General features: G+C 40.6%; 2 long non-coding RNA genes across 2 annotated transcripts in view; both read left to right on the forward strand.

The window, feature by feature from the left end:
- Positions 1-4,339, forward strand: part of LOC133274742 (uncharacterized) — a 236,679-nt gene extending 232,340 nt beyond the window's left edge. The window contains exon 4 of the long non-coding RNA XR_009745226.1: positions 4,254-4,339. This is a non-coding gene — a long non-coding RNA (uncharacterized LOC133274742). The remainder of the gene's footprint in view (positions 1-4,253) is intronic.
- A 3,275-nt stretch (positions 4,340-7,614) lies between these two features.
- Positions 7,615-11,755, forward strand: LOC133274156 (uncharacterized). Its single transcript, XR_009745047.1, has 3 exons — positions 7,615-7,696; positions 8,534-8,625; positions 8,720-11,755. It is a non-coding gene; the product is annotated as an uncharacterized LOC133274156 (long non-coding RNA).
- Positions 11,756-14,937: the final 3,182 nt, after the last annotated feature.

Below are 14,937 nucleotides of genomic sequence, written 5' to 3' on the forward strand. Positions count from 1 at the left end.
ATATTATAGTAGCTCATGATCTCATTTAAATGATTCAACACAACACAATTTCAGTGACAGCATTTTTTTTATTTTTTTTTTTTTTTTGTGTCTGCTGACTTTTCTTTTCTCTATGAATGGCAGTACTAGGTTTGGATTTTTTTTTCCTTAGGACCATGTTATGGAAGGCAGTCTGTCCTGGGGAAAGAAACATATGGTGTGTTAAACTATTAGAGATTAACAAAGGCCAAGAAATTAATGAATGCCATGGACTACTATATAGCTGTAGTCTGGGGAGGGGGAAAGACCTACACCATATTAGGCTGGCTAGTGTACCCCCTGGGACTCATGTGGGATTGCTTCCTACCGTTGATGTCTGCTGATTTTCTCTAGTCTATGCTGATTTTTCACAGAACAAAGGTTGTACCTTTCCTGTTAAATTACCTTACAGATACCTTACACAGGAAGTGTAGAATGGCTTATACTTCCCAGCCATATCAGTTTTTATGTCTGATTGAATGGGATTATTGCTTTGGCCTCCAGAAGGTGCTATACTTATTTACATTTGAGTTAAGCACTGATCATCACCTTCTTATGGTTTCACTGAAGAAAAGAAGGTGATGGCAGTGAGCAGATAAATCACAAAAGACATGCTTCATCTGCCTGATCTCTGGTCTCACTTTTGCCCTTAGAAATAATGCAGTAGTTCAGGTTTATAGCCTTTGTGGATTAGAAAAGCACCCTCATCTTGTTGAAAAGAGAAAATGACCATAAACAGTGTTATTGACAGTTATTACTGTTGTATCACTGAAGACAAGGGCTCATTGTGCTAAGTGCTGTGCAAATGTATTTAAGAGGGCTTCCCTGCTATAAACAGCAATATTTATGTTAGAAATGGAAGATCTTGTTATTCCTATCACCCGATTTGCCATATTTGACAGCTCAAACAGCAGTTTGCTTCTGGAGAGCTAGAAAAGATGGCACACCTAGTCAGATGTTTGTATTATGTGGTTAGGCACAACTTCAGAAAGTCTGAATTTGTGTCTTGCTCTTTTTGGTGGATTAGGACCACAGGACACTTATTCAGTAATATCTGGGCTTAAGAAATGGGAGTCTGGGTGAGATTTCTGGCTCTAGAGCAGATTTTCTTAGTGCCCTTGGGTGACTCAGTTGCTTGTCTCTGTTTCAGCTCTCTCTCTGCCAGACTAATGTAATATTACATGCTTAATGTAGGTGCTGAGGAAATACATTTATGGATGTCTGTGAAGCATGCAGATCATTGATATATGGATCGGTACTTCTGAGAGACACCAGCAGAAAGCTGCTTGGGAACAGAGGTTCCCTTGCCAGGTTGAAGAGTAAGAAAACTGTCCAAGAAGTGGACAGTTAAAGGCTGGTAAAAGGAAGCAGGAGAGAGCCTGGAAAAAATAGTGCTGATATAACAAAAGGCATTCATGACCTATTAAGAAAACTATAAAGAAATCTGAGGTTTGGCTGTTCCCTTCATATTTGGACACTTAGAGCTCTAAAAGAATCCCACCAAAGTCAGGCAGGAAAAGTCTAAAGAAGACCGCCTGAAAGTCACTCAGGCACACAGAAAAATCTATACGCATATATCCACATTAAATAAGCCTTGAAAAATACACACAAACATAATCCAATGAAAAGCTACATTGTAATCCTTCCTGTATGAATTATAGTACGTATACAATAACTGCAATGAATCCTGCGGGGAATGTGAGAATGTAGGTACCTATTCAGATTGGAAGCCATAAAAAAGGAACCTCTAATAACAAGTGGATCCTAACATTTTTTTGAAATAAGTAAAATAAGAAAGGGAGCAGAGGGAGTGAATTGCATAAGGAGTGGAAAATCCTGAACCCATGCTGGCCTGAAAGAAGTGTCAGAAAGAAAGAGCTCCTTTAAGTAAAAACACTCCCAAATTAGACCTTTGTCTGACCAATTCAATAAGAAAGGAACAGAGAATAAGGAAAGTCATTCAAATGTATTCATTAAGTTGCCAGAGAAATGCTTATTAAAGAAACCCTCATTTTGATTCCTTTTTTAGGGAGGACGGAAAAGGAGAAGGAAGGAAAAGACATTTTTTTAACTTAACATTAATTCTTCAGAGGCATTCTTCCTATTATTCCTTCTATTTTAACTTTCTGCATTTGAAAAATATGTTGTCTTTTAAATAGATTTATTCCTTTTAACAGCATTTGACATCTTTTGTCAGAAGCCCCTTCATTTTTTCCAGTTTATTTCTTTAACATGTATATGTTTAAGTGGCTTCCACTGTATTAATTGATGTGTTTGTGTCTGTTCAGAGCAAATGCATTCTCCTCACAGGGATTTTAACAGGCATTTGTTTAAGTGGGTTTTGCTTTTCTGTGTCTATTTCTGCTTGTTTTTCTGGTAGAGAAGGAGACACTACTAACATGCAGCCGACATAATGAGTCCCATTAACTCCCAATTCAGCTTGCTTTTTGACCACCTCTCTTTTAATGACTGTACTTTTCTTGACTGCAAAGTTTGGGGAATAGGAAAACTGTTCGCTCTGCTGGATTTTAATACATGTTTACATCCCTCTTTGCAGAACAGCACTACCTCTCAATTAATGTTACTCTTTGCCTTAAAGGAGCGCTTGGTAATAAATAAATAAATGTGAGCGTGTGTGTGTATTGGAAAAATGTGATGTGAACCAGAATTTTTACAAAGGCTGCTGAGCATTTTTAGAGACTAATCAGTATTTGTGTTCTAATATTTTAAAGCTTTTCCATTGATCTTCTGTTAACTGAGAAGCAAGAATTAACCTCAATGACAGTGCTAGTAGCTCTGCAGTCTATTTTGGCCTGTTCTTTAAGTAAAAAGAGCAACCTAGATGAGAATTTTGTGCTCCACTGGATATTGAAAGATGAGGCAATAAACTGCTAAACTTGAGTAATCACACACTCCCAGAGGAATGCCTCAAATGGGGTTGGTCAAAAACCTTGAAATTCTAGCCTTCTGCACACTGCCTGGGCTTTAACATTTGATGAGAGTCATTATAGTGGGGGACTGAATACAAGTGTCTTCTGATTACAGACCTTCCATTAAAAGTTCCCACCAGTGTGCCTTTCCATAGAGAAGCGTCAATGGGATTAAAATCTCAATTCACCCCAGTCAATTCTCCAGTAACACGATTTCATTAGAGGCAGGCAGGGAGGAAAATGGACTAGAAAGCACTGAAACAGCTGGTGTATAAATTATAAAGTGTACTTTCTACTAAGTGAACACACCTTCCGCTCAGCCACATTACTAATTAATGTGTAGGGTAGCCGATTTTATGTAAATCGTATTCTTCCTCTCTCCTGTGCTTTGGTTAACAACAGGTTCTTCTAAATCTTGGAAAAAGAAAGATTATGCAGAGCTATCATCATATGAAAATAACGTATTAACATACTGCCTGTGAACTGTATCCAATCAGTTCCTTTTCACTGGCGTGTGTACAAAACAATTAAAATCAAATTTATGTTGCACTTCTTTAATATATTCTGGCATTAATATAATCAACGAACAAGTGTTAAAAAGTCTTACAGGCCTATTCTGGTTTAAAATGATATGTTTGTTCTCAGGGTTGGTGGATATTTTCATCCTTTTTAAAAGGACACTGAAAAGTTCTAACCGCACGAACGTGACTCCGACAGCCATCAGTTCGTGTGGAGTCTGCCTTATTTTAATGACAGACTGTTGTGTTGATTTTTTCATGTGGTGCCTTTACTCCTAGACTCTGTCAGCTGTTCACCATGTTACCTACAGCGTATTTGTTTTTAATTATTGGATGTTGCTGAATAATGGCTCATAACAGGTACAAGACCAATGAATTACCTGGATGACCCACAGGCTGGATGTGCTGCCAGCTGTTCTGGTGTCAGGCAGACACACACACCCGCACACCCAGGAGCAGGCTCTGTTTGCAAGCCTACCAAGCCCCAGTATTTCACCGAGAGACCAAAGGATGGCTCACATGCCATCAGTATATCCTTATTTTCCACATTTCATGTTCTAAGGCTACATTTTCCCTGTCTGTTTTCCTTGCCGCTTTTAGCATACTCTCATTAAGATCAGATGAGAAGAACTGAGATATTTTGTTACTCCTCTCAGTGGAGCAGGCTAGATCTCAGAAACCAGCAAATTGGTGGGAGAAACATGTTTTTGTCAGTCACAGGGCTGGAATGACTATCAAGATATTATTTGTTCTGTCCTTAACCATATCTGCATCTCCCCAGGACCAGTCTCCTTTCAAGCACCTCCACCAGCAGGGACTCCACACCTTCTTGGGCAGTCTTTCTCAGAGCTACTCCAGCTCTACTGCTCCTCAGTGTCTCTAACTGCAGGTAAGCCCATTTCTTGTCCTATTCACTAAGGACACAGAAGAGATCATCTCTTCCTTGAATCTGCCTTTAACTTCTTTCAAGTCTATATCCTCCCTCAAACACATACACAGACTCCCCTCCCCTGGCGGTGCTGACCCTGCCTGCAAAGACACATTCCTCTGAGGAGAGCAGAAAAGAACCTATTTCCTAGGAGAAATAAATGAGATCCCCATAGCAGTTCTGAGCCTTTTTCTAAATCAAAACTACTCTTTATGCCAAGAGGCAATTGGAAATAGAGACTTTGTGTGTACACGTGCGTAAGCAGGGTAGTGCTGCAGAATCCTAGAGTGTTACAGCCCTGTGACCTGCTCTTGCTTTTATGATGAGAATTATTTTTCTTTAACAGTGTTGAATCTTATGATTTTGTAAGCGAAATGGCAAAAGTCTGTGCATGCTCCCTCCTTGACCATTGCACTTGTACAGAATTAATTTCTCTGGTGCCTTTCCAGATGTGGGAAATGTGCTGTTGAAGTCAGTGATCATGCTGCTAGGGTTTGGACCATGGAACTGAGTCCATAAAATCCTTTCTGCAGCATATGGATTCTTTACAGTATGAGGGAAGGAAATTGAGACAGTTTGTCCACTGGAAACTAAGCGGAGACCATAAGCTCACTTCAGTTTGGACCAGAGGATAGTAATAAACTATGGATGAAATGTCAGTGCCTTTCCATTAAGTGACCCCATGTCATCCTTATTTATGACTTCCTAGCAACGAGTTTAGCCAGATGGCCTACGTGATTGGCATAATTCCATTTTGAAACTGCAGATCTGAATTCTTGAAAGTATAAATGGTTGTGCGTTTAAATATCCAACCTGTCAGAAGAGAAACTGTAGGATACTTTTAGGTTATTTTGTTTGTGACAAAAACAAGCCATGTGGAAAAGCATGAATTAGGAAATTTGTACCAAAACTCATTACCAAAATTGGCTTTTTAGACTTGTGACATTTCTTTTTCCTCCTCAGCCTTTGGCAGCAAAGCTGTGAAATGAAGGTGGGAGAAGAATGCAGAGGAGAGAAAACAAAGTGAGGATTCATTGCTAAGTACTTTCTTTCTGTTCCTCATTTCCCATTAAATGACTGGGAGTGCAACCAAGTCAAGTAACTGACTGATGGCAAACCTCATACTAAGCACTAGGTCAGACCTTCTACAACTTTTCCCTCCTTGATGGTGTTGATGGCATAAGTGGTACCTGCAGACTGGCCTTCATCCACGAGGCTGAGGACAGGATCATCTGTAGTTGTTTATAGGAACAGAATAGGAACAGAGATGGTGCAAGTTCTGCCCTCGGAGTGGTGGAAGCCTATTAACTGGGGCCACTTTAGTTTCAGTAGGAAGTGAACATAGCCAAGAAGGTCACTACGCAGAGACACAAATTACAGTAGATATCTTCCTTCTCTGATTGCTCAGCACTTGAGGCAAATGTACTCTACCCCATTCCCTTGAGTTCTAACTCACTGTCAGACCCTTCTCCACTGGCTGATGGACAGCTTGGTGCCACTCTCTTCAGTCTGACGTGACTTGGTAGTGCTGTCATGGTGCTCTAACTACTCGCTAAAGGAAAGAGTATAGAGCAGCACACTGGTACTCGGGTTTGTTTTTCCACTTACAGAATCAGAACAAATGTTCTGTTTTCCTTTCAGAAACACTTTGCTGATGAACCATAGACAAATAGGGTTGGTCAGAGTACCAAAAGGGATAGGCTGACCCACATCCTCTGCCTTCTGGCACTCGTGGCAAAAATTCTACAGACCTTAAAAGTGAGCAAGAAAAATGCCAGGAGTCTCTGAAGGTAAACCTCCAAATGACTCAACAGGGTGTAAAAATGACTTATCTGGTCATTTGCTGTGTTACTGGTTTTGGAGGGGACATACGTACGTGACAATAAGTTGCAGTTATGATTTTCTAGGCAGACCAAAAAGTGGTTAGAAAGGAGATAAGAAGCTCCTTTTAATTTGGGTGGTGTTATCAGGAAGATCGAAAGCTGATGAGTAGATTCCTCAGTGATTCAGGAGTTGAACATCTTCAATCAAGGAGATTCTTGCATTCCTGTAATTTTTGTAAGGTTTTTTTACAAGTGCTTTTTTGTTGTTGTATTATTTTTATCAGTGTTTGCTAAATTCATGGGAAATTATCCCATTCATCTCCACTGGATACTGCATAAGACCCAAAATGAGAGGCACATCCATGGAGTTTGTTAGAATTCAGTGTGTAAGTTTGTTTTGTGCTAAAGAAAATGAAAAAGATGGTTGTAGTTACATTTTAAGCACATGAATTGAATACCCACATTGTCTAGGACCTAGAATATCTCCAGCATGATGGAAGACAGCAAAAGAATGGGATTAGAGCAGATATGAGGAAAAGATTTCAGGCCTAAATAGTGACAACCATTTCAACTGAAATGGTTGAAGTTGTCTACCTTTAGGGGATGTTTAGTTTCTTAGCACAAATTGCCTGTAATAGATTTTAATTTCTGCATGAATTCTGTAATTATTTTTGTTTCTATGTAACTGTGGAATTGAGTGTTTTGCTTCTGCTGTTATCAGGTCACTTCTGAAAATTAAGTGCATCTCAGAGAATGGCAATATTATTATTATTCAAAGGCTACAGGTTTGGGCTTAGGCAATTATATAAATATTGTCTTATTGCCAGTCAGGAAAAATGTTTTGCAGAACAGCTGGAACTCTTGAATTAGTTAGACTTCTCATCTCCTCCTTTGAATGCCACCCTGCAAATGGGCCACCACCTGCCCAAAACCACACCAAAAGTCCCCCACCACTGTACATCCAGGTCTCCCTGCAGCTGTCCAGCTGAGTGGTGCTCTGCAATGGACAGTGTTGCTCCTCTAATTACTGAGTACAAGCTTATATACATACAGTTTGCAAACTTTATATGATGTGACCACAAGAGTCAACTGGCTCATGTCACAAAAAGTGTAAAATCTACTGTAAGCAGCATTGCTTCCCTCAGGGAAGTAAGTATAGTTTTTGTGGCCTAACCTCACAGACATCAGAGGCTGACTTCCCATTTCTATCACATCTAGGAGCATAATTTATATGAAAGCAGCTGGAGACAAAAGGCATGCTGGAAAAAAACAAAAACAAAAAGAGAAAATTTAATGATACTAAATTTATCAATACTATCATCTTTTTATTTTTTCTTTTTCTTTTTTTTTCTTTTTTTACTTTTCCCCCCCTTAATTACTATTCATGAGAATAAATGGTTTCTCTTTTCAGCTCTGAAGTGAAGATTCACTTGGGAAGAAGAAAAGGCACAAAATTTTGAGCTGGCCCTCTAAATGAAGGTGAGTGCTGTCCTATGTATGCACTAATGAGAGCAAAGCTAAATGATGCCCAAATTTCATTGCAAAAGCAAAACAGTGTTACGTCAGCCAAAGCCTTCTTGACTTTTATGAAGATGGGGATCTTTTATCCTTTTGTCTGTTTTCTTACTTCTTGGTAAACGGGCATGTATAAACAGGGAAGGGGTGGCATTAAAATCCTCTGGTTTGAGGCTCCCCTGGCTACACCCTGTGTGTGTGGTACTCAAAAGGGCAAATGTGTCCCACAGGGAGAAGGAATATTCAGCCTTCTACAAATGACTTTGAACCAGCTGCACATCACGCAACCACCCTGCTGAGCCACTGGATCTAGGTACTCTTGCTGGGACAAGTTCATCCACGACTGTATTCGGAGCTGCTTAATTGAGCCTCATTACTTCAATTTCCTACTGACACTGTGCACCCTGTGAGGTGCTGCTCAGGCATGCACCAGGGGCAGGGGGTTGGAGCAGCTGCCGCTCCTTACATGGAAGTAGTAGAGGTTGAGCGATAATAGTGCCCAAACACAGCAATATTGCCTCCATGGTTGGTACCACTTAGGAGGAGGAACAAGCTGCTAATTTGACCCCTTAGACAGAGGACACTCCCGCCATTGCAGTCCTCTTCTCTGCTGGGCTTTTTGCCATAGAGGATGGTGCACTCCTGGCAAACTGCCACCCCTTTTGGATCTCTGGCAATCTGTATGTTTGTGCCCTTGGTAAGAAGGTTCATGCTTGGAAGTAGCTCAGCTGAAATATCCCAAAGAGGAGTGTTTCCTTATTTTAACAGGTAAGATGAGCCATCAGCTTTTTCCTTATTCAGGTTGTGCAACCTGCACCTCCAAGGTCAGTCAAGCATCTCTCTGAAGCCTCCAGCTCCAACTCTTTTGTTTCTTCAAGCATGCAAGCTCACAGGTAGACATAGCCTTCCGGTTCATCCCCGGTCCTGTGGAAGTCCTTCATCCCTGCTGAGAGCTTTGTTTCTATGAATAGTCTTGTTTCCTTCCAGACACTCTTCCAGTTCTTTGATGTATTGTCTTCAATTTTCATTGTTAAATGGACCCATTGTGGACCTTTGCTCCCACAGGTAAATATGCAGTATCTCCCACTTAATGTCAATGTTTCCAGAGTACCACAAAAGCTGTTAGAGGAATTAATCACTTTTTGATTTCCATGGGACAGTAGACAACATGTGAGAGAGAACTTAGGCAATGATATCTGTTATTATCACCCTTCTGAAACTCACCACTGCTGAGTGAAAATGAGCTTTGTGAAGGTAATGAATTACTGGTCACCACATGTGTTCCCTCAGTATAACATTAAGGGTAAAACTCATCACTTTGAACAGCATCAACATGGTCTTGTGTAACACCAATTCTCACTCACCCATTTCTTTCAGAGGAGATGAAAGAGGTATCTGTTTACCCAGGATACCCTGGGTTTGCATTTCACCACTCCCAGAGCAAGTAATGATTTGCTGGACAACCATCAGACTAGCCAGAGACGGACTTTCTGTGCTGCTAGGTAGCATGGAGCTATAGTGGCTCTGCACATTGAGTGAGAAGTCAGATAAATTATAACACCCAGTATCACAGCAGTAAAAATGACAAAAATAAATACCACAGTATTTTAGTAGAGTTCTTTGCTGCTGCCTTTAGACAAATAGTGTGCAATCAATTCATAGAATAAGAAATATCAGAATACCCGTTATACCAGAATGTTGTATTGCCCCCCAGAAAACCCAACGTAAGTTCCCCCCGAGGGCATTTTAGAATTGGTGAGGGATAAATTCAGATAAATGGTGGTGTCCATTGTGTTAGACTCCACACACTGAATACCTGGCAACTCGGAGACCAAAAGATGTGCAAGAGCCATGTTTGTGAGCAGACTTTTCTTGTTTGGCAGTACCTGAGAGCATAACTAAGCTGGACAAGGAATTTCAGTCTGGGTCTGTCTTCTCTGCTTATGTGTATGTAAAGGCGCCCAGGTGATTTTCTTGGCACAGGGTTTGCAAGCACGTAGCTGCTGCATCCTGTCACTGGAGACTAAGAAGCTGTGGCAGGTCATCACAAAAAGAATTAGCTCATGTATTTTGACAGGTGAAGCAAAATAAAATGAAATAATTTGACAGGAAGTGAAGCCAAAATGCAACAAAGGGATAGACTTGAAGGAATATCAGGTTACCAGAGAGGAAAACAACACAAGGATGAGAAATGTATAAACAAATAAAGATAGATATTTTTATAAATCTGTTTCAACCTCAGTTGTTTGACTAGCTCAGAATTCTTTGTCTCTTGGCCTGTTTGGGTAAGGCACTGCTACTGTCACAGTAAACACTTCCACTTCCTAACACAAAGTAAGGGAACTCCAAGATCTCTTGCCAAGATTTCTTTCAAATCTGAACTGAGTGTGAAGCATGAAATAAGAAGGTCCACTTGAGTTTGGAGGGAGTCTAAAATAAGAGCTCTAGGAATTGGAAGCTGCTCTATTAGTTTCATTTCAGGCCCACGGACTGCATAGGTTTGTGGCCAAGAAACTGCCAATTGTGACTGCTATTCCCTAAGGGAAGAAAGAGAAATGCTATATGGGGCACAAAAGCAACAGTGGATTTCTTAGCATATGGTCTTTTCCAGTGTGAGCTCAGCTAGCTTTCTGCTCTAAGAAAACAAGAGAGAGCTTTGCAACTAGTATTACCAAGTGGCTAGAGACTTTATTGACACTGTGGTGCTAGAAAAAACATAGACAAGCAAAGGAGAAAATTTATCCGAAATTACAGCAAAGAAATGCATTAGCAAAAGAAAAAAAATTATAAACTACACAGGCAGCATGGAAAGCAACAGTGGGGTTTTCTCATTAAAGATGCTGACAACATGAAAGTAGAAAAGGCAACATGTCAATACAGCTGTAGCTGGTCACAGAAGTGAATAGCTGGCCTGTTTCTGAGGACCGCTGTTGTGATCCTAGGGAACAGTGTACAGATGCGTGGCAGTACCCAGCCTGTTCAGGTTACACCAGCCTGCAAGCCTCCAGCCAAACAGCCTGCCATTTAGTGGTACATATTCCTCGGCTGCACACAGCACACACAGGCCATCTGTGAGAAAACAGGATTCCCTCCTGTGCCTGGGCAGTGGCAGTGACACCACCCAGGGACTGACAGACCACAAGCTAGCATGCAGCAAGCTTCCGGAGGGCAGGGGATATAGCAGTAGAGGAGCTGTGAGATTTGGTTTTGATACCTTGATACCCAGAGCCCCAGAAGTTTGCCTGAAGAAGCACGTCTCATGTGTCAGTGGGTCTAAAACATACAGGAGCCAGGATCTCCAGTATGAGAGTAGGTAAGAAGAGTATGTGTCATGGAGGTAGCTGAAGAGATTATGGGAAAGTTAAAATAGAGTTTAATGCTCTATGTATTTAGACAGGTGAAAGTGTGATTTGGAGACCTGGGCAAAGGACTTCTGTGAATAGGTTTGTTTTCTTTCAGAGAGTGTTTTATAATCTGAAAATCTGAGTGGTTTGTTCTGAAAATATTACGTATTAAGCACTTTGTTGTTATAACTGTTGTTTAGACTTTGTTATGAATGCATATGAAAAAATCCACTTGTTATCTACTTTATTTGGATGAATTGTTATCTGACATTAACAGGAAATTTAGGCAGAGTCCCGCAGGAGTCATCCCTTGCTGTAAGTGTGCAGTCTTATTAATCACTTTAAAATGTTTCGTGGCTCTCAGAGTTGCCAAGATCTCTTTTAAACCTGAACTGAGTGTGAAGCAATGACGTAAGAAGGTTCACTTGAGTTTGGAGAGTCTAAAACAACAGCTCTAGGAATTGCAAACTGCTCTACTGCTCTACTAGTCTCATTTCAGGCCTATGGACTGCATAGGTTTGTGGCCAAGAAACAGACAAAATGCCACAGAAGGAACACTTTCATTTGGGATTTGCCATAACAACGTGGCTGGTGCCAAAGGTGGTGTGATGGGAGGTAAGGAAAGCCCAAAGCCATGTGCTGTGACAATTATCACACATACCCAGCATGGATGTGTGGCTCTTCTGCTTGTGTTACTCACACAGGTGGCCCAGACAGCAGTGCTCCAGCCCTGCTTGCCTACTTTCCCGGCTCAGTAGCCTCTTGCCCAGTAGCTTTTCCCAACAGCACATTTCTAACAGCAGCACAGACTTCAGGGTTGGAGCTATGAGCCAGTTTGCAAGTGGGGAGAGCAGAGACCTGTGGGAATGCAACACTGATAGCAAAAGGAGCATCCTCTGACAGGTGGGTGACTCTAAGTCAGACTTACCAAAGCAAAGGCTTGTGGAAATGGGTCACTTCAAGGAAGCAGTAATGAGTCAGTTTTCGCCAACAGCTGACTAAATTTATACCTGTGTGTGCAATCTAATTTGAGCTACTGCTGGCCAGTAATAACGTGGAGATGGGAGAAGAGGGCATTTCTATCAGTGTCCTGGTTTCAGCCAGGATAAACTAACATTAGAAGTGATTTCAAAAATAACTTTACTGTGGAACTTGCCTGACACAAACTTCAGTCTCACCCTGATGTGGAGACACAAGGCGCCGCATAGCTTCAGGGAAATAAACAACCAACTGCCCTTAAGCCCATTCAACATGAAAGGACTTTGCCATTCTTCCTTGAACAACAAGACACTGAAGAAAAGGATGACGACAAGATAAAGTATTATAAAAATATCCTCTTTCAGGACCTGTTGTCATAGCTTGACTCAGCTATGAGAGAAGTACCCTTGATATTATTTCTGAGTTCAAATGTTAGACATTTATCAGAGATGTTGGTGTGGAATACTTATGAGTCAGGGGGAAGATACTACTTAGCTTGCCTCAAACTTTAGGCCAAAAGTCTATCCAACTCTGTTCTTGCAATCCAGCCAGGGCAAGTCTTGTTCCTGACACAGGGATCTACCCAACCGTTGCACCTATATGCAGATTGGTAAGCTAGAAAAGCAAAAAGTGTAGGAATTTCAGATTTAACCTGACTTCTCTGCTCTGCTATTTAAGGATCAGAGTGTCCATCACATCCTCCATTTAGGCAGAAAATTAATGGTTGATTTTGCAACCATTCTTGTAAATAGGCTTCTTTGTTTTTACAGAATAATATATCTTGCAAAGAAATGAAAAGTGAGAAAATAGAAATGTATCAGGTCCACAGTTTCAGATACTCTAAGTGAGCTTTTGCTGTGTGGGAGCCATAGAAACACACAGGCTTTTCTTCCTCACCAGGAGAGCTATTCAGCCGGAAGCTAGGCTGATTTCAAACCAGTTTTTGCCAAAGACTGCTGGTACCTCCAACCGAGATCTGCCGGAGGGTGCAGGCTTAATTATAAAGTATCTTCCCTACAGCTGCAGAACACTAATCCTGATTCACCAGAGTCCTGTGCCTTTGTTTGGTTATAGAGACTATTTTTTGGATAGTTCAGAGTTAATCAAAACCTGATCTACCCATACAATGGACATACAGTACTCTTGGAATACGTTTTATGCTCTTAATGGGCATAGTCAGGACAGCTTTTATTTTTGGCATGCCTGTCTACAAGCCTATCATTCAGTTTAACTGAGTTCAGTTCAGCACTGTGTTGCTATTTCAACAGAACATGAGGTCTTACCAAACCACGTGTAAATTGTGTAAAGCAGGAAGCAGTTTTTCTTCCAAGGGAAGAACATTGTGTGGCAACAGTCACCTAATGAATTCCTTCCAGTAGCACCATGTTGTCAACACAGACGCACTCTCGTACCTGGTTGCATTGATCAGTTACTCTGCTGGACAGCGGTTTCACCTAAATCAGCAGCGTCAGGAAAAGTTGGACTGTCCTGTTGATGAAGAGTGAGAGGCAGATTGTACTCTGTGCTAGCCAGGATCCAACTATTCATTCTTCAGTGGAGAAATAGTTCCCATCTCTCATTCAGTTGACAGCCATTACCTGCACACATTCCAGAGTTGTATGAATTGTAAGGTCTCTGGCCCTGAAAGTGTATTTCAACTTTTGGAAAAGACTTAAGACTAAATTAGGCACCACAGTGAAAGAATTCAGTTTTTCCAGAAATCACTGTGACGTCTGTAACACCCCTACAAAAAGACAAAGATACCATTTAAAGTTGAGAAACTTTTTGAGACTCGAATGTGACTGAACTGAGGAGAAAAAGAACATCCTTTTTTTTCCAGAAGTTTTCAGGATTCTTTCCTCATTCTCTTACCATAAGTGTTGAACAAATCAGTGTAGTATGTGTTTTGTTTAGTGTACTGTAGATATGTCATAAGCCTAATTAAAATCTGAAACCATTGCTTTTTTATTATTTGTAATATCATAAAAGAACACAGCATCATAAATGAAAGTGATTTGATCTTGAAGTTCTTCAGGTCAAACCCAGGACAGGGGGGCCCTGAATCATTTGGGAATTTTGAATTAAAACATAGGATAGGTACTTTTTATTTAAAAAAATGGTTCCCATAATTGTAGGCACTGTGGTCATTATAAAGGAGAATGAATTTTGGTATGAAAGTAGCAGAATAGAACACGGAGTATTCTGCAAAACTACCCTGGAATAATATTAAAAGATTAAAATCTGTACATCAGAATTGCTTTTTCCCCCTCAATCCACGTGGTAGTTTTCAGGCCTAAGAAAGCTATGAGAAACTTCAACACAAGGTAGGTAAAGCCTCTTTTTGGAAATGTAAGGCCTCTCTTGTATTTATCTTAAAACCTTTTTACACTACTGTAATATAAAGAGTTTTTAAGTTTGTCTAGTACAACCAAGAGGTTGATAGCTTCTTTTCTCCACTCATCTACGTTTAGGGATCACTGTGGTTTTAATGAAGCAGAATATTCCAAATACTAATGGATCTTAAATTGCTTACTCTTACCAAGAGGTACTCCAAATAGCACATTTGCCTCAAGTGATATAAAATGATGAGTTAATTCATGTACTTGTGTCAATTGCTACAAGATACTGAGAATTAGCTGCATTAGTGATATGCTGCTGCTTTTTTTATTTTTTTTTATTTTTTTTGCTTTACATATGTACAGGAAAGTGCACGGGAATGGAGATAGATTTAACCCCTGTGGCCCAGGGGAGGGGAGACATTTGGTGGATGTACAAATGTCATTGACAAGGTTAGTAAGATCTTTTGCTTTGCATTCTCTTGCTATTCTGTATAATTATGCTTGAGGTAATTAAGATTTCTAGAGCAGCCAGTGGCAGCAAAAT

Source organism: Pezoporus flaviventris, unplaced genomic scaffold (genome assembly GCF_033815535.1).
Source record: "Pezoporus flaviventris isolate CSIRO_AGI_PZ_B2104156 unplaced genomic scaffold, CSIRO_AGI_Pfla_v1 ptg000036l, whole genome shotgun sequence".
NCBI classification, from domain to species: domain Eukaryota; kingdom Metazoa; phylum Chordata; class Aves; order Psittaciformes; family Psittacidae; genus Pezoporus; species Pezoporus flaviventris.